The following is a 24,550-nucleotide window of genomic DNA, read 5'->3' as shown; positions in this document are numbered from 1 at the left end:
GTCAAATCTATTTTTTTAAGGCACAAGCACAAGTGCACACAACTGTTTCCATGTGTTAGGCTCAAGATACACTTGCCAAAGGTTTTTATAAACATCTGTGGAAAGCAGTGCTGAATAGCAAAATTACTGGCTTAGGAAACAAAGCTCTGAGAGATTTCAGTCTACAGTGGTGACATCAGCCTTCATTTGGAGAGGCAAGAGATTTAATTTCGGAGAAAAAGGCAAAAAAGATGAGTATCACAATCAGCTGTGCAAGTTTTCTGCTCTTGGAAGCAGACACATACCAAAATCCTTCCTCTCAAATTCACAAAACTGTACATCCCTGACCATAACCCTCAGCTCCAGACACTTAGCAGAATCTAAATCCAGACAGCAGTAGTTGCTTATGTGCTAATGGTTCCAAGTCCTACATTTGCTTTATGCATCAGCTTAATTGAGGTGTGCAGAAAGGAAACTCAAGAGGGAAAAGTATCAGCTTCCTGTTGAGAGAAAGGTCTTTTCTACCTGTCTTTGGGAAGGCAGCCCACAATCTTCTCCCTCAAAGGACTGAGGGGTGCAGTTCCTCTCCCTTGCAGGGGGCCTTGTGCTCTCAAATCCTTTGAACGTTTTGGAAAAATCACCTACAGACACATTAAACATGTGCTTTTGAAACTGCTTCCTGAGAGATCTAACTGCTCAGTTCCTATTATTTTCATGTGTTTCAAAGCTCCTGGAAAGCCAGGGAGGCTTTTAGTGGGGACAACTTCATGCAAACAGCCACCTCTGAAAGACACTTGTCAGAGGCCACAGACCTGCAGGATTTGCCTGTGTTGCCAGGATCAGCTTGGGTTTAGAGAGGAACAGCAGCAGTTATTTGTTATTGAATATTACAGACTCTCTCATCAATGAACTAATGACTAGTGGGAGACAAGCCTTTGGGCTTGTGGGTTGTGGGCACCCACCTCTCTGGCCACAGAGGTTGGCATGCCTCCCAGAAATGGTTATCCCAGCACAGTGCTGCAGCATTCTCTAAGATGGAGGTACAGTCAGCCCCACCTTCACACCCACTCAACAGCTACACCCTGCAATGTCACCCTTTGCAGCACAGCCTGATGCAGCCCCTAACAAGCCAGCTCCAGCTCTGGGTACCCTGCTGTGTATGAACAAACATCCACCCCTATCCCCCAGCCTGGGAGCCTGCCCTGCACCCCAGGGCCCTGCTGCAAAGCCATAACGTGTCACCCTTCTATCATGCCTACTTAGGGGTCAGGACTTGTTAAGGAAGGCTGCAGTCATGCTCCCCTGAGAAGAGACCACTCCACTTCTCCAAAAAGCAGAGTGGGACACAACAAAACTGTCTACAATGCCTGAGGGATGGGTTCAAGACCACTCTCAGGAGCAGAGACAGATGTGGAGACAGCAAGCATGCTGCAGACAGCCTATGGCAACAGCTACACAGTATACAGAACTTAATAAAACAACATCAAGAATTTTGGTATCTGTTAGCCCAACAGCAGTCAAATTGAAGAAAGTATTTTCTGACACTTTACAGCTATGAAGAAAACAAACAACTCTTCATTAATTACAATAGCTAGCAAACAAGCCTCAATCATCTAAACACTTGCCAAACTATGCAGTAAGTACCCTTTTAACCCTTATCTCCATTCTGTTTCATAGCTACAGTTTGTAGCAGAGATACAGTAGAAGTTGTACTAGTTGATAATTCAAACACAGTATTATCACTAGATAAATGCAACTGTAAGAAGTCAATTAAGATTCTTTTAAAACCATGCACCAAAATTAAAGCTATCTAACAGCTCCTGTTACAGACCCCTCCAATTTGAGGAATTTTGTTGCCTGGCAATCTGGCTGCAATGCATCTCAGACAGTTCAGACCACACTCCCTGTTTTAAACAGAAATGCATTTAACGCACAGCTGATTTTTAGCAAAAGGTACAGGCATGTAATACATACTGAGAGACTGTGTATTTGTTTTGCATTAAGAAGCCAATACACATCTTGTACTTGCAGAGGCTAATGTGAACAGTAAGTCTAAGGATGAGTGAACAGAAATGTAATTGTGCCAAAATAGCAGTAAAGGCTGATTAGCTGGGTGGGACTGGCAGCTGCAGAGAGAGGCCTGAATTCATGACATGGTCCTGCTGATCTTAGCACAGGGATGTAAGAAATAAGCAAGCAGGAGTAGAGGGGGTGTATACAGCTATTTTACATTGCTTCATTATATTCAATTAGAAACTGGCCAAGCAGTGAATCAAATGGCTTTAGATTGCTACTTGAAGAGCTACTGGGTAAAGACAGAGTCATACAGGTGTGTGAAAAGATTTCCCCATAAAAAACACTCCTTTGATTCCAGACCTCATGTTTTCTTCAGGAGTCAGAAGTGCCAGCAAACAGTCAGCTTACACCTTACTGGATCCCTTGGCATAGGCTGTCCAAAATATGGAAAGCAGCTACTCTGTCTGGCTAGCAGATTGTGGGAAGGTGTACAACATTCAATTTTAGCTAAATATTTAAAACCTTGGCCTGAAACAAAAGGCACTCCTGCCTGATTTACAAGAGACTGGTTGGGAAGAGGAAAAGGACTGCAAGCATCTCAAGGAAAGATGTGTATGATGCCTTGTATTGGTCAGTCACCTGCATGGTGTACTTGATGTTGCATTACCAGATGAAAAAATCCCACTCACTGCTTGGCTGAAGTCTTGCAACTGCTAAATATCAGCAAGTTCACCTGCTGTAGAAGTTGGAGCAGAAGGACTAGAAGACCTGTGAGAAGAGGTAGTCTGCCATCAGTAACCACCTTGACTAGTGGGAATCGTATTTATGGGCACTACCCACACTAAAAAAAGGACACCAGTACAGCTGACTTGACAAGGGTGAATCAAGTGTCATAGATTAAAAAAAGCTTTGAGGAGGACTCAGGGGTGTTGTTTGATGAGAAGCTCAACACAAGCTGGCAATGTGAACCTGCAGCCCAGAAAGCAAACCATATTCTGGGCTGCATCAAAATAAGCATGGCCAGCAGGTTGAGGGAGCTGATCATCCTCTGCTCTGCTCTCATGAGACCCCACCTGGAGTCCAGTTCTAGAGCCCCCAGCACAGGAAGGACACTTGGAATGAGTGCAGAGGAGAGGCAGAGGGGTGATCAGAGATGGAGAGAGGCTGGGAGATGTGGGGCCACTCAGCCTGGATAAGAGAAGGCTCCAGGCTTGTGGCAGCCTTCCAGGAGCTGGATGGAGTCAACTGGAAAACTGGGGAGGGACTTTCTACAAGGGCATGTAGTGATAGGACAAGGGTAAATGGCTTTAAGCTGAAATAGGATAGATCTAAATTAGACATAAGGAATAAATGCTTTCCTGTGAGGGTGCTGAGCCCCTGTCCCAGATTTCCCAGGGAAGCTGTGGCTGCCCCACCCCTGGCAGTGTCCAAGGTGTGATGGGGCTTGGAGCAACCTGGGCTGGTGGGAGGTGTCCCTGCCCATGCAGGGGGTTGGGACTGGGTGAGCTTTAAGATCCCTTCCAACCCAAACCATTCTATATCTATGATACTTTGAAAATGTGCAGCAGTTGTGCTCTTTAAGTGGCTGGGCCTAGCTGCAAGCATCGTTCCAGCAATTAAGCCATTTCCCCAATCTATAAATTCTACTTCAGAGCTGTTTGGGTGACAGAGCATCATTGATTCTCCCTTCTACAGAAAGCTTGCAAAGCAGATCAATAGGACTGTACATTTGGAGGTCCCTGAATCAAAAGCCAAATCAAACAAAAAACCAAAACAAACAATCAAACAGATCACTGCCATAAATACTATGATGCTAAGATAAAAGTTTTCTTTGTATCAAGATTCTTATTCTTTGTATCTAAGACACCGAACTGATGGAACTTAGTTATTACCACCTGAAAAACGTAGTAAATTATGATGGCCTAAGCTTTTGTGCCCACAAATACTATAATCTAACCATCTTTATTTTTCTCCTCGTAATTTTTTCTCTAGTTAAAAGCCTTATTTGCTAATAAAACTCATACATTTATAATAATTCCCCATTCTGCACTGCAGGTAAGGAGCACAGACAGAAGGAATACTTGAGTAATTTAGCAGAGGTAAGCAACTAATTGAATTATGATATACACATTGATTAAATAATTTATGATCCTCAGAGTGCAGATAAGCAACCTGTTCATTCCAAACAAAGATTTAACTTTCATTCCTTCTTTGATCTGAACTGAGTCCTTCCACAGATTATTTATTACTTGATTGAACATTTTAGGGAGATGGGGGTTCTGACCTATGCTTATTTATTCTGTTTTGCTATTTAGCTTCAGTTTGCTAGCAAAAACAAGGACGAGGCTGTGACAGTTCACAGAGATGCAATTTGTCTACTGAACTTAGCTTGGCATCTGTAAGACACAGAAAGAAACAAAAGAAACTGCATAAATATTCATCAGCAAAGAAGACAACCACGATGCTGCATTCGAAGCATTATGTTATTTTGCTAATGATAATAGTGATGCATCAGCCCTAATGATATTTTAGTACACTGCCTGACTGATCTGTTACTGTGTGAGTATAATTTATTTTTCCATTTTATGTCATGAGTACCATTTGTTCCCAAAATATGGAAGTAGATTTACATAACAGAATTTTTCTCAGTGGTCCTGCACAGGTTGGAGGTTTTTCTTTCAGGTGATGACAGCAGTATCTTGTTTTTCTCTCTGCACCTCATTTGAATAAGCCCTATAAAGTGACAAGTGGAAGATGGCACTGCCTCACAAAGGGCTAATGGGGCAGGAGTCATGGCACAGCCATTAGATAGCAGGGACTCAGCTTAGAAACATATCAAAAAGTGCTTTTCCAGCATAGTTTCAAAAACCAGCATTATTTGTCAACTGTGTTTATCCTTACAAATGAACCTTTTAATGACTGGTTTCACTGGATTCTAAATCTGTCAGAACACAGAGAAAAACATTCCCACCCTACAGAAGGGCACAGTTCAACTTAATGCCTTATCACTACAGCTATCCTGGCTGGAGGTTTTAACACTTTGAAGAAAAGTTATGCTGTTTACTGCACACCAGGGTCCTCTGCCTAAGTGACTTTCAGTAGGTACCTAAATCACTCAGAACCTTTTGAGTATCTAGCTGCCTGAAATCCCATGAAAGCTGATGGAGAGAGGATTTCTAACTCTTTTAGGCTCAAGAAGAATTCTTATCAGGGTTCATAAGCACACAAATGGTTACAATGAGTAACAAAAACACTTAAAATTATCTGGGTTCCATTTAAAACATGAAATGAGGGCTTGCTGGATTTGTTGGAAGAAGGCAAAGGGAGGAACACACAAATGCTTTGTAGCTTCACTCTAGTTGAAACATTGCAAAAAGACAGACAGATTTTATTGAAAATAAAAGTACTCTTCCTTCTCATTCCAAAACAAGGTGGAGATACTATGTGAAACTGCTGAATATACAAGAGAAGTGTCCTTAAGACAAGTGGCTAGGGGCAAGTGAAAATGACAACTGGGACCCTGAAAGGTCTGCAAAGAGCTTAGCTGCTGCTGTGTTCCTATTTCAACCCCAGTCCTGAGAGCAGGCAATAGGTCTGCCCTACTCAGGTCTGGAGTTCTCTGATTTCCCTCCTTTCAGGACTGAGTTTCCCTTATCACAGTAAAGACAGGCAAGCAGAAGGACAAGGGCTCAGAGGGACTGCAGAATCTCAGACTTCAGGGGGTTTTTTGACTGGTCAAAGCCCCAGGCAAACCTGCCTAGATGCAGCACTAACCTTGCTCTGAGTGGTAGCTCAACCTCTGCCTCCAGCTTCATACTTTGCATAGGACACAGCACCCAAGTCAGCAACAGAGAAATCCTGCATGTTTCTGCCCCTGTGATTAAAGTCCCCAGTATTTACAGTTCAGGGTGAGTGATTTTGGTATCACTGTAAAACAACACTTCCTGCTGAACAGCAGTGAGATTTTGATGAGCTGTGTTGGCAAGGTCTGTTTGTTTTCACATCTGGTCTCCTGGGAGATGCTTTCCCTAGAAGTCTTCTCCTGTTTAAATTCACCCCCCCAAAACTCATCCTTTCCAGTCTCATGGTTTGCCTTCAAGGTACATCCAGCAGCACCAGAGGTTGCAGATGTTCACAGCAAACACCATCCTTGTGGATCCTTTCACCTGCCATTTGCTGAACACTGACCTGCACAAGTACATTTCTTTGAACTGGATGGAGCATCTTACATAATTAATACACATCCCTTTCCCTCTGCTCATTGCAGAGAACATTCTTGCTTATCACTTGCTTGGTTAGGAACCATGAAACCAAACAAAGTAGGTTTGGAAGGGACCCCATGGGATCATCTCATCCATTACCCCTTCCCCAAGGCCTACAGAGTTAATAACAGAATGACAAGCTTGCAAATTCTAGCTGCCAGGCTTTGAAAGCTTAGCTTCTCCTAAAGAAGTACATTGTTCTTGTCAGCCTGGGAGAGTCTGCAAGTGCTTGCTGATCTGTGCAGAGATTAATTTTAAAGCGTGCACTGTGCTCAGATGGCCCCACTGCTACCATTATATGCATCACTAACTTTCGTATTATGCAACTACCAGCACTTATGTTCAAAGAAAGCACTTTTTACTCATGACAAAAAGTAGCTGCTATGCTCTCATTAAAAGACAAAAGCAACAAAAGATTGGTCCTTGTGCAGCATCATCCTCTGCCTATTCTGTTAAAAAATAATCATTATATTGAGGAATGCATCATTAATTCTCTGCACACCTCTCATGTGGCAGAGTGGATTTCTAACACACATCTTCATTGGATTTGACTGCTCTGAGAGTTTCAGCCATTATTGAATACTCCTTTCACTACACAGTTTGTCTATAGGTCATTCCTCTGAAGACACATCTATACATAAAAATGCTGCTGTCTTTTCTCTCTTACCTGTTTCATTTAGGATTAATTTTCTGCTCATTCTCACCCCCATAAAGCTGAATTTAGAGACATTATGTGATGAGGAGTTCAGATAGCTGAGCATGAACTCAATCTGTTCCTTCCCAAGGGCCAGAGGAGCCACTAGACTGCTCTAAACTGGAATGTGGACAGCTAAGTCCTACAGTACACCAGCAGCTAAAGCAACCCCACAAAGGAAACCTGCAATATCAGGTAGCTGATGTGGATGCATCTACACAGGGCTAAGTGTCAGCACAGAGACAGATCAGCAATGTAGCCTCAGGCTTTGGCTGGTGCAGCCTAAAATGGGACTAGAGCAGATGTAAGCTATGTGAGACCTGAGGAATGGTTGCCTGCTTCTTGTAGCTTGCTGTGTCCCAAAACTTGTAGAGAAGTATCTGACACTGAGGTAGGCAAAAAGCATTCTCATCATTTCAGCTAGGTGGAGAGCATGTCAGTGATCACATTGGGCACAACAGCATTTCTGTACCCACAGTGCCTGGTGCAATGCCCTTTAGGACTTTTCCAGCCATATCTGCCTCAAAACACTTAAGATTACTTACAAGTAAAAGCTAGGGTGACTTCTGCATGATTAGAGGTTAATTCCTTGTGAGAACTGTGCAGTAATGGGAACCTGGGAAATGCCTAGGGGCCCCTGAAATCCTCCAAATACATTTTCTGCTGTTAAGGAAACTTCCTCATTATTTCCTCCAGAAATAATGAGTAGCCAGTAAAATCTTCCACACAACTGCAATTTGAAAAGAAGAGTACATAGCAGTGACACAAAGGATAAACTGAAACAGCACAGATAACAGAATACTTGTCATTTCCATGGAAATTTTGGCAATTGATCAGAAAAAATCTTGCATTTCACCAACGCCTATCTGCTCAGCTGTATGAGCTGAATAATATGATTTTAGCAGGTTACTCATGCACGGGAAGGGCTGTGGAGAGCGTTTCATTGCCACAGCTGTCTGCTCCTATATCTGTTTGTGTCTTAAGCACTTGCCTTCTTTCACAGAGGTGGATGAGTTCAAAGGCCATGGAGCTGTTACAGGTAATCCCTAGGAATGCCATGAAGGTGATCAGAGGACAGGAGCACATCTCCCATGAGGACAGGCTGAGAGAGTTGGGGTTGTTCAGCCTGGAGAAGAGAAGGCTTCAGGGAGAACTTCCAGAAGTCTTCCAGTCCTGAAGGTCACCTACAGGAAAGATGGGGAGGAACTTTTTATAAGGATGTGTGGTGACAGGATGAGGTGAAATGGCTTAAAGGTGAGAGGAGATTTTAAGTAGACATAATTCTATATTATTCTATAGACATTATTCTATATTATTAGACATTATTCTATATAATGGAAGAAATTCCATAGTGTGAGGGTGCTGAGCCCCTGTCCCAGGTTTCCCAGGGATGCTGTGGCTGCCCCATCCCTGGCAGTGTCCAAGGTTGGATGGGGCTTGGAGCAACCTGGGCTGGTGGGAGGGGTCCCTGCCCATGCAGGGGGTTGGCACTGGGTGAGCTTTAAGGTCCCTGTGTTATTATAACCTATAGAAACTTGATGCTGTGTTAGCAGCATGAGTGTTAGGACTAGTACAGCCTTGGTCTAGTTAGATCATAAAGGTAATTTTTTTCAGAATAGCAAAATCTAGTTTAGAGCTAAAGTCAATAGAAATGTGGATTTAGTTCCTATAAAACACCTTGGGAAATTTCTCTTAGTGAAACTGAAATCCATTTCAATACAGTTCAAGCCTGCAGCACTAACAAATCCCATGCTCTTCAAGGTTTTTGATTTCTGAACAGTTTCAAAAGACCCAAGCCAGAGGACTGACAAGAAGAATCATCCCACTGAGCTGACTGATGTCAGTTATTAATTGAAATAAGTAAATCTTCATGGAAAAAAAAATCACATTTGGGAAAAAATTACATAAAACAAAAGAGACATGCAGTATAAAAATACAGCTCATACAGCAATGAAACAGTAAAAATTAGACTAAAGTAGTTACTAATTTGAGAGAAACAAAACCCATGTAACCAACAGCCTGGCCTTGAGGCAGGTCTGCAGGACTCCTGCAAGGCAGATGAAAAGGATGGGAAGGAACACTGCCCACAACTCCCCAAAACATAACCTTTGTTACAGCCTGCAGCACTGGGCAGAAAAGCATTGAGTAATTTACTGTATTAACATGCCATTAATATATTAATAAGCTATTAGCATACTAAAATGCATACCTATAAGCAAGAGGGTCCCCTGCTAGCACAGAGCCCCTTACTCTCTGAGTGTGCACAGGGAAATTTTAGACCATTACCACTTAAAAGGGAAGACAGGAATTGGTGAACCAGTCCTGGCTGCAAATCATAGAATAATGTTGAAGTTCCTCACATTTTGGGTATAAAAGTGGCATTAGCATTTTGGGAAACTGAAGGAGCTCTGCTCCCCTTTCTTCACAGAAATGGCCATTAAAGCAAAGAGCTCAGCTCTTTGTTTGGGTTGGATTTTGCACCACAGCAATGAGGTGAATCTTTCATCCATCCCTGGGACCATCTCCCAGAGAATCACCTAGAATAAACACAGAATTTGGTTGCTCTATCGAGTACAGAACCTCTTGGTTAGATGACAAATTCCAACAGGATCTCATGGTGACTTCTACAACATATGAGCAGTGCTCTAATAAGGATTTCCAAGCTTGGATGGGAAAAGGGAGTAGAGAATTACCTATGCACTGGCTGGAATGCATAGATACATTTGCAACGTGCATTATGGCAGAGTCAGTTACAGGCAGGAAATCCTGCAAAATGGTGACATTTTGTATCTAAATCACATAGGTGGTGCTGAAGCAAGTGTCCCCATCACAGGTAAATCACAACTGGAAGCCCCATGCAGGCAATGTAAAGAAGCAGCCATACTGTGTTTTTAAAGTAAACACAATGTGTTGATTCAAAGCAGAGAGCCAGTCACAGCACAGTAATTAACCTGGGAGGTTATCAACAATGATTCCTTCTGATATCCTATCATGCAGAGCTGCCTACTGCTCCATACCACAGCTCCACAGCATCTGTTAACCACTATTAAACAGGCTTAGCACCAGCCGCAAAATCCCCAAGTTATTTACCACAGCAGGACACAAACTGAGCCCATACTTTCTGTTCTCCTGAGAAACTAGGTCTAAAAGAATTTTACCAGCCCTGGACAAGAAAATAAACTATCACACAGAAAGTAAACTGGACTGAAAAAAAGTTTTATGTGGAGTGGAAGACAGTACTTGTTAACTGGAAGCAGAGAGAAGAGAGAACCATACTTGAATAAACAGCTCAACCTTGCTGTTCACTCTTCGATAGTTATTCTCTATGACCATCTGGAAATTCCTCTGTGGTAATTCCTTTTTAACAGTTCTATAATCACATCTTAATTTGCAATTTCTTAGAAGGATTATAAGAAACATTTTGCCTCTGCCAGCCCCATCTGTGCCAGTGCAGATGCAAACCCTGCACAGGCTGGGGACAGTCACATCCCCTGCCATAGGCAGCAGGGGCTCAGCAAACTCTCCCGGAGAGCCTGTTTGCCACACCTACACTATCTTACCAGATTGGTTCATATCAACATTTTATTCTGAAGAAAGCAGCCCTCAAAACAACAGAGAACCCAAGTTTTAGAGACAACCTCCCCATCCCTCTGAGATCATCATGCCCTCAGTTAAACAAGTCCTTTATGGTATCCTGATGATTCTCAGGATGAGGTCTGAGATATCAAGCAGTCTTCTCCAGGAGCTACAGCCCTCACCAGACAAAGTTCTCTTAAGGCTTAGCTTGATTTTTTTTTTTTTCTCTGCAATTGGAGTCCCATTACTTTTTCCTGCTTCTGCTATGAACATGGAGAGCAGATTTATTGCCTTCCTCACTGCAGCAGCCTTTTATTTATTTGGAGAGATGCTCTCTATCATGTTCTCTCCCTTAGATTAAGTAATCCAATTTGTTCTCTCCTCCAAAATAAATAAAACATTTCCTAATAGTAAAATTGAAAACAAGATGCTTTGCATTTAAGTGTCTCAACTGAATAACAATAATAAAAATTATTCTATTTTGAACTGGAAGTTCAGGTATTTCAGCTAAGAAAATGTTGAAATTAAGTGGCTCAGATAATTTCAGTGCCTCAGACAAAATTTCTGATATTTCAATGAATCAAAACAAATAAAAGGATGTGTCTACAAAACACTCTGGTGTCAACAGATCTTTACCATCTTTCACAAAGATGTTTGCTAGGAAAGCTTCATCACTTTGGCCTAAACTGGACAAAGCTCTCATGAATGTGCTTAACTTCAAAAGTAGAGTGGCCCCAGCACAAACAAAATCCAACTTAGGATTTTAAGAAAACACTTTTCTCCATGGAGCAGATGGCTGCTGGCAGTGAATGACCCCTACACTGTGGAAGCCTCCACATCTCAGAACCAGACATGACCATTATTTGAGGGACATTTCCTTTAAAAAATCTCAACCTAAGCAGGCTGAGTCTGCATGCCTCCATGGAGAAGCATGGCCTAGCAGAGCAGCAAGAGGAAGGGGAAGAGATGAGCCTTAATTTGAACTCTGTGGAGATCATGTTAATAGGAATGCCAGCTGGAAAGGGGGGTGGCCCAGTCCAGTGAGGGCACCTGGGAGGGCATCCATCCTCAAGAAAGAGACAAGTTTGGGAATCAGGCTTGTCACGTTTTAGAGTGCCTGGTGAGTGGCAGCTGCTCTGTGGGATTCCCACTGCCCTCCCAGGGCAGGATGGAGAAGAGAAGAAGGGAGAGAGACTTTCAGGAGGGAAGGAAGAACCCGGGAGCAGCAGCCAAAGCAAAGGCATCCCCAGGGCTGTGAAGGTGCAGCTCGGCTGCCTCAGAGGGCAGGGCCTTCCCTCAGACAGGGCAGGACAGGGACAGCCCAGTCCCTGGCTCTCAGGGACAGCTCACACCAGGCTCGGAGCAGCCAAGCGGCTCCTACCTGAGCAGGCAGCAGGCTTGGTGTCCTGGGCAGGGATGTTCTTCTGCGGGGAGGAACCCAGGAGCAGCGGCAGCAGACCTCAGCCAGAGCAGCCCCAGAGGGCTCTCTCGGCGGCCATTTCGTATTGAGCGCCAAGGGCGGGAGCGCTGTGATTGGTCCCTGGCAGGGAGCGAGCTCCCCTCAGTGGAAAGGCCCCAGCAGAAGTCATGTAAGGCAGTGAACACCTATCCCAGATAAAAACAAAGCTGTCTGCCTGTAAAAAGTTGTGGTTTAAGGCTGAGTGATATTACTTCCTATCCTTTGACATATCAGAACACTTTAATTGATGTATGACTGTAAAACTGTGTTACTTTTAGAAGTTATTTCATTGAAGTGGTTTACCTATTTTGTGTTTCATGAGTACATTTCTCACACGGTAACAGAAAAACTGACTGTAAGGCATTTCACATCAAAGTACCTCCTCACTTGAATATTACAGCCTGGATGATTAGAGAACACTGTTTAATATTTGAGGTTACTGAGATAAAGGATCATTTTTTTTTGGGGGGGGGGAACCCATCTAAATTTTCTTATTAGAATTTCTGTGTTATTTATTCACACTTAAATTTTATTTTCTTCTTTTTAATTTTATACTACAAGGTTTTCAAATGTTCACCAATTATCTGATTTGTAGCTACAACTGCAGCATGTTTACTTGTTAAATGTCTTTCAAATTAAGATCATCATTTGTCCTTTTAGATTTTCCCTTAACTTTGCAACCGAGCATTTTCAGCTCAACAAGAAGCAGCACTATTTTTTACATTCCAAATGGCTCTAATGCCAAAGCATTTTGCTGATTTAAGGGATGTTTTTGCAGGATAGAAAAATACAAATAATTCCCAGCAAGCAGAAAATCAACAGCTGTAATTTTTCAAATAGGATTTCTATAGTTCTGTCAAGCATGCCATAATGTACAAAGGAAAGACAGTTCAATACGGTGTTTGATTTTGCCTCCAGAGATGAGAGTTTGATACACTTTTTTCTGGAACCCAAAATGTCAAATGATGCAGAGCCTTTAGGTGGTCAAGAGCCTTAAACATGAGGCTTGTGTGTCAGGAATGCTTGAATAACTCAGGCCCAAATATTCAATAGCATACTTAGGCTTAAAAGCTACTGCCATCTCTAGAGGCCTGCCATCAATATCCCAGCTATGTCTTTGCTCATATTTCTAGCACTGAAAACCATCTCAGAAGCCCAAAGCAGACTGAGGAGTTCACTCACACTGTAATCTGGCAGAAAACTTCACCTTTTGAAACCCACAAGTGTTGCCCCCAACACAACTGCTGTGCAGAGACACATCCCAGCAGCCTGGATGCTCAGACAGCAGCAGAGCTGGGTGACTCAGTTTTAAGTGATGCCAAGTTGAGTACAAACTCTGACATCCAGGCCAAGTCTCTTCTTGACTTGTCCACAAGCAGAAAACGGGCTTATGCCCCAAATTTCAGGACAGCCAATGCAGGGGAAAATCACAGTGAAACTAAGTTTTAGTGAGCTCAATACTATAATAGCATAGAGAAAGATAACTGAGAATTCTCCCTACCTTTTGCTGAAGCAAAAGGGGATTTGGAAAGGGGATTGTTATTGAGAAATGTTGGAAATGCTCAGTGAAATCTCAGCCTACAGCAGCTTCCCCTGTGATGTCAGCACCTACCAACCAGGTGAAGTGAGGTTGCTCTGCATCACTGCTGTGTCACATCTACCTCCACAATCTGGAAAGCAGTCAGGGATGATCAATGTGACCCACACTCCTTTCTGTTTTCCTTTTAGTTTCTAGGAGGCTTGTTGGTTTTTTTCTTCCTGACACCTGTACCAATATTCTGATGTTTTTCATTAAAACAACTGCATCTCTTGGAACCTCTTTATAAAAGGTCAGACCAGGGAGTTAATCAGCTGAAGCAGGACAGCAGAGGACCTTGCACAACATTCAAATGCAACAACTCTTCAGAGGGACCAAGAGTGATTGCCTGAATACGTCCCATATGGCAGAGCACTCTGTCTCTAGCACTTTCTGCAGGACAGACAGAGGGATCAGGAAAGCACCAAACACAGATGTGGCAGAGAGGGCTGAGGGGGGCTGGCAAAAGCAGGACGATAGCAAGCCCTGAAACTCAAGGCAAGAAAACTGGGGTGTCAGAAGGATTCCTCTGGCTCAGCACCTCAGGAAATGGGGGTGGTCTCAGCTCAGGCATGAAAGAAGAAACCTGATTCAAGGAAAATGCTGTATGTACTTGTTTACACTTCCACAGGACTTCTCAGCAGACTCTGCACTAAGTTGTCCAGAATGTCTCCTATAACCATGGGACATTTCACCAGCCAGACTCCTGCAGCCTGGCTTCCATGGATTTGTCTTTCCTCTTCTAAAGAAAAAGAAAAGCAGCAAGATGCTTGATGCAATCAGACATCATAAATAAATAAATAAATAAATAAATCTGTTTTTAAATAGAGTTCCCAGTGTAGATTGATGAATTTATATATACACCACCACCTCCTGACACCCATCAATTGGCTTGACAAAGCAGGTAGTCACACACACTCCACATGAATGCACTCGTGGCCAGGTTGCCTTGGAAACCTTTACTGCTACCTAATATTGTTATAATTGTCAAGAAAACATAGGTTTTCTGCAACGATTCACACCATGCTTCCATCTTACATAAATGCAAGCTTTCCATATGCAGCTTTCTTAAGGTTTGCTCTGTTTTCTCCACAGAAATTTTAGAGACCTTTTCTCTCCAGAAAATGCAAATTGTTGTTTAAATGTCATAAACAGTGCTCTATCGATTCAGGGGGCATAGAGCAATTCCAGCTTCCCTGTGTCTGTTGAAAGGGATTTTTAACATTCAGGAAAAGGAGCCCTGCAGTCCTCTCAGCTGTTACTCTGTGCACAGCTCCTGGGCTACTATTCCTCTCCAAATGAACAGGCCAGCCCAAGTGTCCCTAAACAGCCTTGCTCTGGATGCTGGCTCTCCACATCACCATCTACTTCTCAGGGATGTCTCCAGCACAACGTGCAGAAACCCCGAGCAGCTCTTACTGCATCAGCATTTCCAGCATGTACTCAGACTATTAATGGAGGTACTCACCCAACACAGAGTCTCAAAAGAGCCTCTGGAGAAGACCCATCTCTAGGTGAACATCTAGTGCTCACCTAAAGGAGATCTACACAAAAACTACAGCTGTGTCCACATTGCACGGCCTTACCAGAAAGAGGTAAATGAACTCTTGGTGCAAAGACAGATGCCAAGTCCTGTGCTCCTCCTTTGGAGAGCAGCAGCCTGCAGCTATTTCTCAGTCCCAAAGCCCAGACTGCAGTGGATGGAAACTGCAAACGTTGGCTGTCAAGTTCATGAGAACTTTAGCCTGGAAAAGATGCAGACAAAATCCGAGGCTCTGGAGCGCTGCCTGTCGAAGGGTGCAAAACAAAACGTTTGGAGGAGGTGGCTCTTGAGAAGGACAAGACCTACAGCAGGAAGCCCTCAAACAAAGAGCCAGAAACACTTCATGGTGACTGAGCAGAATGATTAAAGTCAAGGTGAAATGAAATTGTGTTTGGAAAAAAAAAAAAAATGGCCCATTTCCCATTAGCCCAGACTGTGTGCTCTGCCTCTTTCACTATGCTGTCATTCTGCAAAAGTGTGAAGTCCCACACCCCCTTAAAAAGAAATCCACCTTAAATAGAAATGATGTTTTCCTAAATATAAAAGCAATTATGTTATTATAGCCATTATTTTAGCTAAAGAAAACGGGTCAAAACAACTCATCTCAACAACTTAAAAATTACATCTGCATGTTTCTGGAAGGTGTGCTCTTACCAAAAACGTGTGCTTTAGTCAAATGCTATTGAATGTCTTAAGGCAAGGCTACCCAGTGGGGTTTTTCCCACCTAACTGCATCAAGTTGGTAGACTTCAGAGATGCAGTGGTTAGCTTCACTTTATCCTTATGAGCTGCAGGCCTTTTTTGCCACAAAGAACACAAAGCCTCATTTCTATGTACTCACCCAGCATATTTGGAGTTGTAGTTTTCAAAAGAAGCCAGGGCTTTGCACAGAGAACTAATCACACTGATGATTACAATGTGGCTGTTTCACTTTTCTCAGTCTAAATGCATTCAGCAAACTGAAATAGCCAAACATCTACATTCCCAGTGAGGTAGCAATATAGGAGGCAGAGGCCCTGCCTGTTGCAAAGAACTAGAGAAATGTCCTATTACACTCACAAATACTGTAAGTGCAGAAATACAAAGATATAATGCACCCCCATTTCTCCCTTTTTACAGCAAATACTATCAAACTGCTAACCCGGCGTGGCTGTGTGCTGCAGGGATTTCAGCAGAAAAGCAGCACATGGCTACAGGAGGTTTTGCAGGATGGAAAGCAGAAGAAGGTCTGGAATTCAGCAGATGGCACAGACAGGCACTGTGCCAGCCCAGGGGCAGTACCTTGTGTGCCTACAAAATTGCTTGCTGCATTTGTTATTGAGCTGGGAATGAGACATCTTTGTTTTAATATCCCTTCTATTCCCCCTTTGTGTGACTTTTGGTCTTCTACAGCATGTGAACGAATCAGTAATAAAAGGAGCCCAAGAAACCAAACCAAACAAAAACCAACCATAGGAGGAACCTGTTGTCTTTCTGTAACAACTGGTCAGCTCAAACCTGCAGGCCTCCTGTGACTGCTAATAGCTCTGTTTACTCAGAGCCAGACCACAATGGTTCTTTTGGACCACAAAACGGGCTGGCATCCTGTCAATATTAAGGAAGAAGTATTTATCATTGTCATGATTTTGTTGCTTTCCCCTACACTCGTAAGAGTTGATGAGGAGCAACTGAGACAGCACAGCTGGCCTGTGAGATGTCTCTGCATGAGCAAAGGAATGGCTCTGTTCAGAGAGCAGGCACAAGTTATTCTTCCCAATGTACCAATAAGTTCTGTGGCAATGGAAAAATTGCATTTGCCCTTGTTCCTTCTCCCTTTATTTTGGCCTTAGACTTTGTCTTCCTAGACATTCCATGGAGCAGATCTGGAGTAAGTGCTCAGGACACTATGGTTTGAATGGCTGAGATTAAATCTTTCCTCCTCCCCAACTAGGGGGGTTCCATCAAGTAGCTCTTTTCTTCAGACATAACGTAGCACACCAGAAAACCACCCTATACTCTGATACAGCTCAGCAGGACTAAATCTTTTTTCCTAGGAAGGTTTTGCAGGAAAGCAAAAGAGAATTTCAGAGCAAGTCTAACATAAATTCACTCAAGCTGCCTCAAAGACACTTACCTAAATCACCATTCTTGTAGTGCAGGCACAGCTATCCTTCATTTTCACAAGCACTGAAAATAAAACAGGACCACTGAATTAATTTCTTCCCAAATAAAGAGATGTCAGAAAGCAAACTCAAGTTAAACATTTCAAAAATACTTTCCTAGTGCTGTAAGTCAAAACAACAAAGAAATAAAGGAAAAGGAATGAAAAAGGAAAAGAGATATTTTTATAAATTAAATTGTATCAGTCAATAATCTGACAATCACAAGTGAAAGTCTTTGTGAATAACCTCTGTGATATAATGGCAGCCCTTACATTATTTTGAAACTTCATAGTAACTCAGCCTTTGCCCTCTCATTATAAAATAAAATGTATGGTATTTTAATGTAAAGGATAATGTCAGGTTTGATAACACAAGGCACTTAGTGCCTTAGTGTTTCAAACTATGTTTGAAACTCTGACAGCATCATTCAGGTTTCCTCTCGATAAAAAGTAAGTTCTTTTTGTCACACAAGGAAATACTTGTAATTTCAAGAATTTTTTAGAAAATGGTACAGACATTAAGTCAGTGGCATGAAAGATTATTCATGTTCAACTTAAAAATCAGGCACATCCAAAATATTCTCTTTTCATTTGCATTTCTTTTGATCCACTAGATTGGAGATGAGGCAAAAAAAAAAAAAAAAATCAAGTCAGAGATTCTCTTCCAGCTAAAATCTGGTGGAGAAAAGAGGATTAATCCTCTTCTGTCCAGGCTTCTCACCCTGCAGCTCCACAGGGAAAGACTGAGGGGTGGAAAACTGCACCTGCAGGATTACAGGGAGAGGGTCTCCCCCCCAGCTGTGACTCCACAGTCCTGCCTGCTGGATCAGATCACCAGTGATGAATCCCTCTGCAGCAGCATGGGAGGCTCCTTGCCCTGGCACACAACTCACTCCTGCCCAAAACGTGCCCCTCATACAGCAGTGGGGCATGGAAAAGTGATGCTAGAGCCCAGATACTGTGGTCTTCACCCTGAGTTTTGCTGAAGGGGGCATAAGGGAGGGAGGGGGAAAGAAGCCTTATCCAACCTTATCCATGTGGGTGGAAACTTCTGATGCCTCTGACACTGCCAGCAGGCAATGGGGTAAAGGGCTCTGAGCTTTTCCTTCATCTCCCTCCAGCAGGCAGGCCCAGGGCATCATCTGTTAGATGAATTACCTGATTTTGGGAGATAGGGCATGAAGATGGGGACATTGTGCTGACAGAAACTTCTCTGCAGTGTCTGATAAAGTGCATGCCATGGTATTCTTTTGCAAAAAACCTCTGATCTGCTAAAGCAAGAAGGGGTTAAGCTGTCCATGCAGCTGATGCATGGTAGGATTTAAAACTGTCAGCAGTTAAACCCACATAATTCATATGTGTATGTGCATTAGGATTTAAATAGGGATGCCAAAAAAGAAAATGCAGCTTACTGAAGAAATGAAGACCATGTTTCCTAATATAGATAATTTTTCCAGTTTCTGGTGAAAATTGGGAGAATAAGCAGCACCTGCAGAGGCAGAAAACAAAAAAGTAAAAGAATCACAGTTAATTAATACTCCAAAGGCAAAGACATCTTTCATGGAACAACATAATGGGCCAGAAACTCAGCTGCTGTACATTAGCTGATTTACATCAGCTAAGGAATGTGTTTCAGTATGATTTAACATTTTTCTTATGTTACCTAGGAGATAAACGATTTAAAATATAAAGAGAGCTTAACATACATTATCTGTCATCTTTTGATTAATAATTTCATACGTTGTTACTATTATTTAATATAGAGCGTCATTACACAGTAAATTAAAATACAACAAAACATTAAATGCAGAAAAGCATTACTTTAGCATAATCTCTTAAATCCCAAGCAAATGAAGCAAATCAATTTTAAAGGTCATTAAGGGGAGCTAAAGTCATAAGAATCAAATTACCAAATTATCTCAGGTTCCAAGCTGCTCCTAGGACAGCTACTGGGGACAGGGCAGAAATAGAGGCATCATTTCTAATTTTCTTCTCACAGATCACACTGAAACACTCTGCTGGGGTGAGAATACCCTTTTATGCTCTTACCCTTGAGCTGCAACAGGATGTTTCTGGCTCTGGTTTTCTAAGGGCACACACTCTCATGGTTGCACTATGTCTGTCTAAAAGGCTCCTCCTAAGAGGGTTTGAGCTGCTCACCCAGTTTCAAGAGCTGGAAGGGACACCCAGTGCCCCAGTCTGAGTACCTCTCACCCTGGAAGGAGCAAGAACCTCCTTGGCCTAAGGCACAGTCTTTGTGAACACTGCAGTTAGTGGGCTCCAAAAGAAAAATAATGTTTCATCTACTTCATCCCAGTGAGAATCAGTAAGACCAAAAATATTATGATGGACTAGCAAAGAAAATGCACAGGAGAAAACAGGGTTGTGGTTTCACATGCAAGAGGCACGGGCTCCCTACATAGGTCCAGCTTTCCAACTGCAGTTTCCAGGTGCTTCAGATCCCTTTGGGTTGTGGTAGAAGAGGATCTTCATCTCTGAATTAAAGCTATGACTAGAACATGAGCCATTAGTGGACAGAAAACAACTGATGCATCCTGGCTCATACATGAAATTCCTCAATGGTATTTTCTTCCAGTACAGTCAGACTAGCATATGCTTTTTTTTCTTTTTTTTTTTTTTCCCGTTTTCTCTCTCTGGGATAATTTAGAAAACTCCCGATGCAGATTAGCTCTTCCTGATGGGACCTAACAGCCAGGATCTTTGACAACAGAAAATTTCTTCAAAGGGAAGAAAAAAAAAAATCCTTTGAATGCAACCAAAAAAGGAAACCACTTACAGGTGCCTAGGGAGGCCATGTACACAACAGATTGCATTACATGTGATTGCTTGATTACATTGATTTTAGTAAATTGTTTTTATATGTATTCATATACGTACATTTTCCTGCTTTCTGAAGATCTGAAAGACAGAGGTGGAGATCTGGCCAGAGGAAGAAGTGAATTTCTACTTGGCCTAAGGAGAAGTGTCAAAGGCTTTATTGGGGGAAGCCAAACAGTTACCCCCCTCTGTTCTTCCCCATGAGGTTAGCTAGGCAGCAATACAGACTGATACCAGTGCAGATAGGCAGTGTTGGTTACAGCAGACATAAAAATGCCCAGAAGCTACCTGGGATTTAATTCACTCACAAAAACCAGTACCTGCTCTAGCCAGTGAGAAAAGCTGAATGCCAAAATGATTAGAGATAACATAAAATGGCTTCTCCCTGTGAACAGCAGGAAAATATGCACTGCAAGTAGAGCTGCTTGCCTAATTGACTGGAGGGGTTTGTTGGCAGGCTGAAAGCCAAACACATCCAACAGGTAGGCTTGTGAGCTCACAGAGCTCATGTATCCTACTGCCCATCAGGCTCCACTGTGTGGCTTCCCTGAAGTCTAGGAAAGCATGAATTTGGAAGTCCTTCCCTCAGCAAGGTATTTCCTTTTCCATCTGGACAACTATATTCACACAATTCACAGGAGCAGCCATGAGACATTCACGTTGGATCCAGACAGTGGGCATCATCATCATGAAAGGTGGACAGGCATGTAGGCACACAAATGTCTGACCAGATGGGGCAACAAATGCCTCTTCATCTCTGGATCCAGACTGTATTTTTTATAGTCCTGACTGACACCAGGAGACAAAACTAAACCACTATGTTGCCAGGTAGTCACAGGTTTTAAGCTCACATGTCCCACGCTGCTAAGCAAAAAGCTTCCTCGCATCCACCCCTGGGAAGATGGATCTTATACAGTAAGGGCTCCTTGAACAAAGAATTATACTGACTCTACCCTTCTGTATTCCTTTTGTACCTCCCAAACAGGATTGCTCTCTCCTTGGAAGAATAAATGAAAGAGGGCTGGGAAAAAACAGATATCCTTGTGTCTAAGCTTGCAACAAACCATCACTGGGTAAGAGTCAGGTCCCTTCCCTTTCCCAGCACAGCATCTGTGGACACCAACAGACATCAGCTTATTTTGTCAACAGATTTTGAAAAAAATTCCCAAATAATGTGCTGCTCAGGTGATCTAGTAGTCCGGGAAAAAACCCAAAAAAAACCCAACAACAACAATTCTCTTCATTCTGCCCCTTAATGCACTATGCAGCTTCTATCTTCGTTGTCAGGATACTTGTGGAGCTCCTTCCTCAAGCAGCTGATCTCTGCAGTTATGACACCATTTGTCATAACAGCAATTTTCACAGTGAGCTGAAGGAAGAAGTGTTGAGAAAGAGTGAGGTACTTGAACAGGAAGGTGCCAGTCCTGACCTGCTCACTTTGGGAGAGCGAGCACACAAGCACTGACCAGGAGGCAGATGCTCTCTTCTAAGGTGCAAGCTTGCAAGGAGAAAAAAAAACATATTAAAAAAAAAAAAAATCACCCAATAGCACCTTTTCAGGACAACTCCTGCTCAAAAGCTCTGAGGTGTCATTTAACAGGGATTTTTCCAGAGAGGATGCAGACTTATACCATGGTTTTAGGGTAGCCTTTCCTTTTCATCTTGCTACACAGATTTCTAATGTCTAATGCAACCACAGTCTAATGTAACAATGTACCTTCTCCCTTTGGTTGAAAAAACTTAGGTCAAAAATCAATACCCTGGTTTGCTCACTGCCCCCCTGCTTTTAACAACAATGACACCTCTATCTCAGGAAGACATTAACACATGCAAGTATCTTCTGCTTTTCTTCAGGTGGTGATCTTTGCAGAGAGACAGAAAGAGGTGTGCTACACTTCTTGGAGGCACGTGACATATTTATTCCTCATTTCCAGAGGTGAGAAAGAAGTCAGGGAATTGAACCCTTACAGCTCTGACACCCTGGTCCAAGCCCATGGAAGAGCACAGCCTCCCACTATGTCTGAGGGCACAACAAAAAGATGTCTAAGAGGCAGAGTTTAGGGCATCACTGACAGTTGCTCTTCTCTCTAAGCCAAGTGGAAAATAATAGTGCCAAGGATATACTTTGCAGCTAGCACCATCCCAATAAAACACATGTATTTCTCAATTTTCAAATGTGGTCCCCAGCAAGGCACAGATCTCATGGAGCCACACTCGGCACTGACACGAGCTCAGCACTGGTTGGGTCTTCTATGCTACACCCAGCAGTGTCTCAGTGCCCCCCAACCAAAACTTGCACATTAAACTAATTAGCAGCGTGCTAGTGCTTTCATACATCTCCTGCAACCAGCAGGATAAAAGATAAATAAGTTGTTAGCCTCTCCTAAAGGCTTTCAGACTATTTATAGACTCATTTACGGGTGCCCTTCACAGAAGCATGTGACCTTTTTGTAATGATTACTGAACCTCTCCCATAAAGTCTGTGCATAATGAGACAGCATTACAGTGCTCATTTTAAAGAGATGAGAACATGGACTGAAAGTAAGTAAATAAAATTATCTGATTGCAGAAGCAATCTGTTCCACAGACACATGCCAAACCAAGATGCTAGTACTCTTGTCACATTTCCTGTAAAAACAACCCAGACTTCTGGTTCCGGTGGAAGAAGTCTGCAAGACTCTAACAACCCAGGAACAGCAGGAGAAAGATGCTCACAGTCAAGTTACCCCATCAGACACCAGCAGCACTTTCCAGTCACTGTTCCTCTTAGTGGAATGGATCTAGGAGGGACAAAAGTGCAGCTCTGAGAATGACTTTCCTTCCAGTCTCCCAGGTTGCTCTTGGTGAACATCACAAGGTGGACAAAGGTTTCCCCTGCCTGGAAATTAATGCATGTTGGAGAGCCAGAGCAAAGCTTCCTTCAGCCCTTTGAACAACCCCATCACTCACACTGTTTACCTTTCATTTGCTATCAGTGAGACATAAGCTGCTGTTCTGACACTTGTCCATTTGTATCAACCACAAATTCGATTCCTTTCTCCACTACCCTGCTGAAAAGTTTCCAGACTATTTTTCACAGACAGAGCTGCCATCTTGTCATCGAAGAAATACTGTGAGAGCTGCATCTGGGGGAAGAACTGAACCTCCTTACCATTGCTAGAGGATCACTGCTTTGAAGCCTGCATCCCAGAGCACTGAGAATCAACTGAAAAAAACTCCAAAGGTGTGAAAATTCACAGTTTCATTATCAGAAAAGAGAGACCTAAGATCAGATGCAAACCGAACAGTGAAATACTCTATGTTTGTTTACACAGAAGCAGCTGACATCTCTGATAAAAATACTGTTGGAAATGTAACATACTGGACATCCTCCGAAACTCCTTCCAACCTTGGCACAGCACTTTTTGTCTGAATTCACATTTCAAAAAAATGAAGTAAGTTTCTCTACTGGTCAGGAACAGCAGAGTGGACACAGCATGTCTCTCCCCAGAAGTAAAACTGTTAGCAAATCCCTGGAAATGTCTTTACTTCTACAACTGCCCAATGCTGCATGGAGGGCTGCACTAGTGAAGAACATTTTCTTTTAAGCTGTGCTATCAACAGCCTCTTTTTCTATACAGTGGATCATAAACTAGTGGGGAGGGGTAAATCTGGCTCACTTCTTTTCACACCAAATAGTTTCCAGAAGACTGTGAAATATTCCCTCACCTCTCATGTCCCAGAGTGCCATGTTGGAGGCACCCAGGGATTCAGCAGCAACAACACTACAGAAACTCACCCAATCTAAGGGCACCAGACAGCTTGGAGGCAAAGTCTTTTTTTAAGGATTTCATGGCTTTGTAGGGAGCTATTGCTCTGTCTCTACACAGCAACATGTAAAAGTTATTAATTAGTTACCTTTGAAAGGAAAGAACAAGAATAAGTGTGCAGTTAAAGAAACTGAGGAAACAATGACTTTTTAAGTATGACCAGGTATGACTGCAAGCACTTTTGAAAGGATATTTGGTTAGATATACCAGGCTTTACCTAAAAAAAGACCCAGGCTCTGTCAGGTGCTCCATACAGCCAACATGAAAAACTCATGATGATGCTTACAGAAACAGGAATGAGTGGGTACTGCAAGTGCCCAGTTTGTTTAGGTCTATTTGAAGAGTCAGGAGGTTGTTTTCCACCCTATCTTGTCACTGTAAATACAATTTAAATTTCAGATAAATGTTATGTTTTAAAATAGAGAATTTCAGTGACTTAAGTGAAAAAAAAATTCTTTCATCACACTGGGGTTGTCTTTTCTTTCAACAACAACTACAGGTTTTAATTACCTTTTTTTTCATTTTTTTTTTTGGCTAGTGAGCAAAACCCCATGGTATTTGTACAGTTCTGTCCTACATTAATATTAATAAACTATTTAGGAGCTTGGATTTCATCCCAAATGGTTAATGATTGGATTTTATACTGTAGCACTTTAAT

The sequence above is a fragment of the Calypte anna genome, chromosome 4A (genome assembly GCF_003957555.1).
Source record: "Calypte anna isolate BGI_N300 chromosome 4A, bCalAnn1_v1.p, whole genome shotgun sequence".
Lineage (NCBI taxonomy): Eukaryota > Metazoa > Chordata > Aves > Apodiformes > Trochilidae > Calypte > Calypte anna.
Note: the sequence above shows the minus strand (reverse complement) of the source record.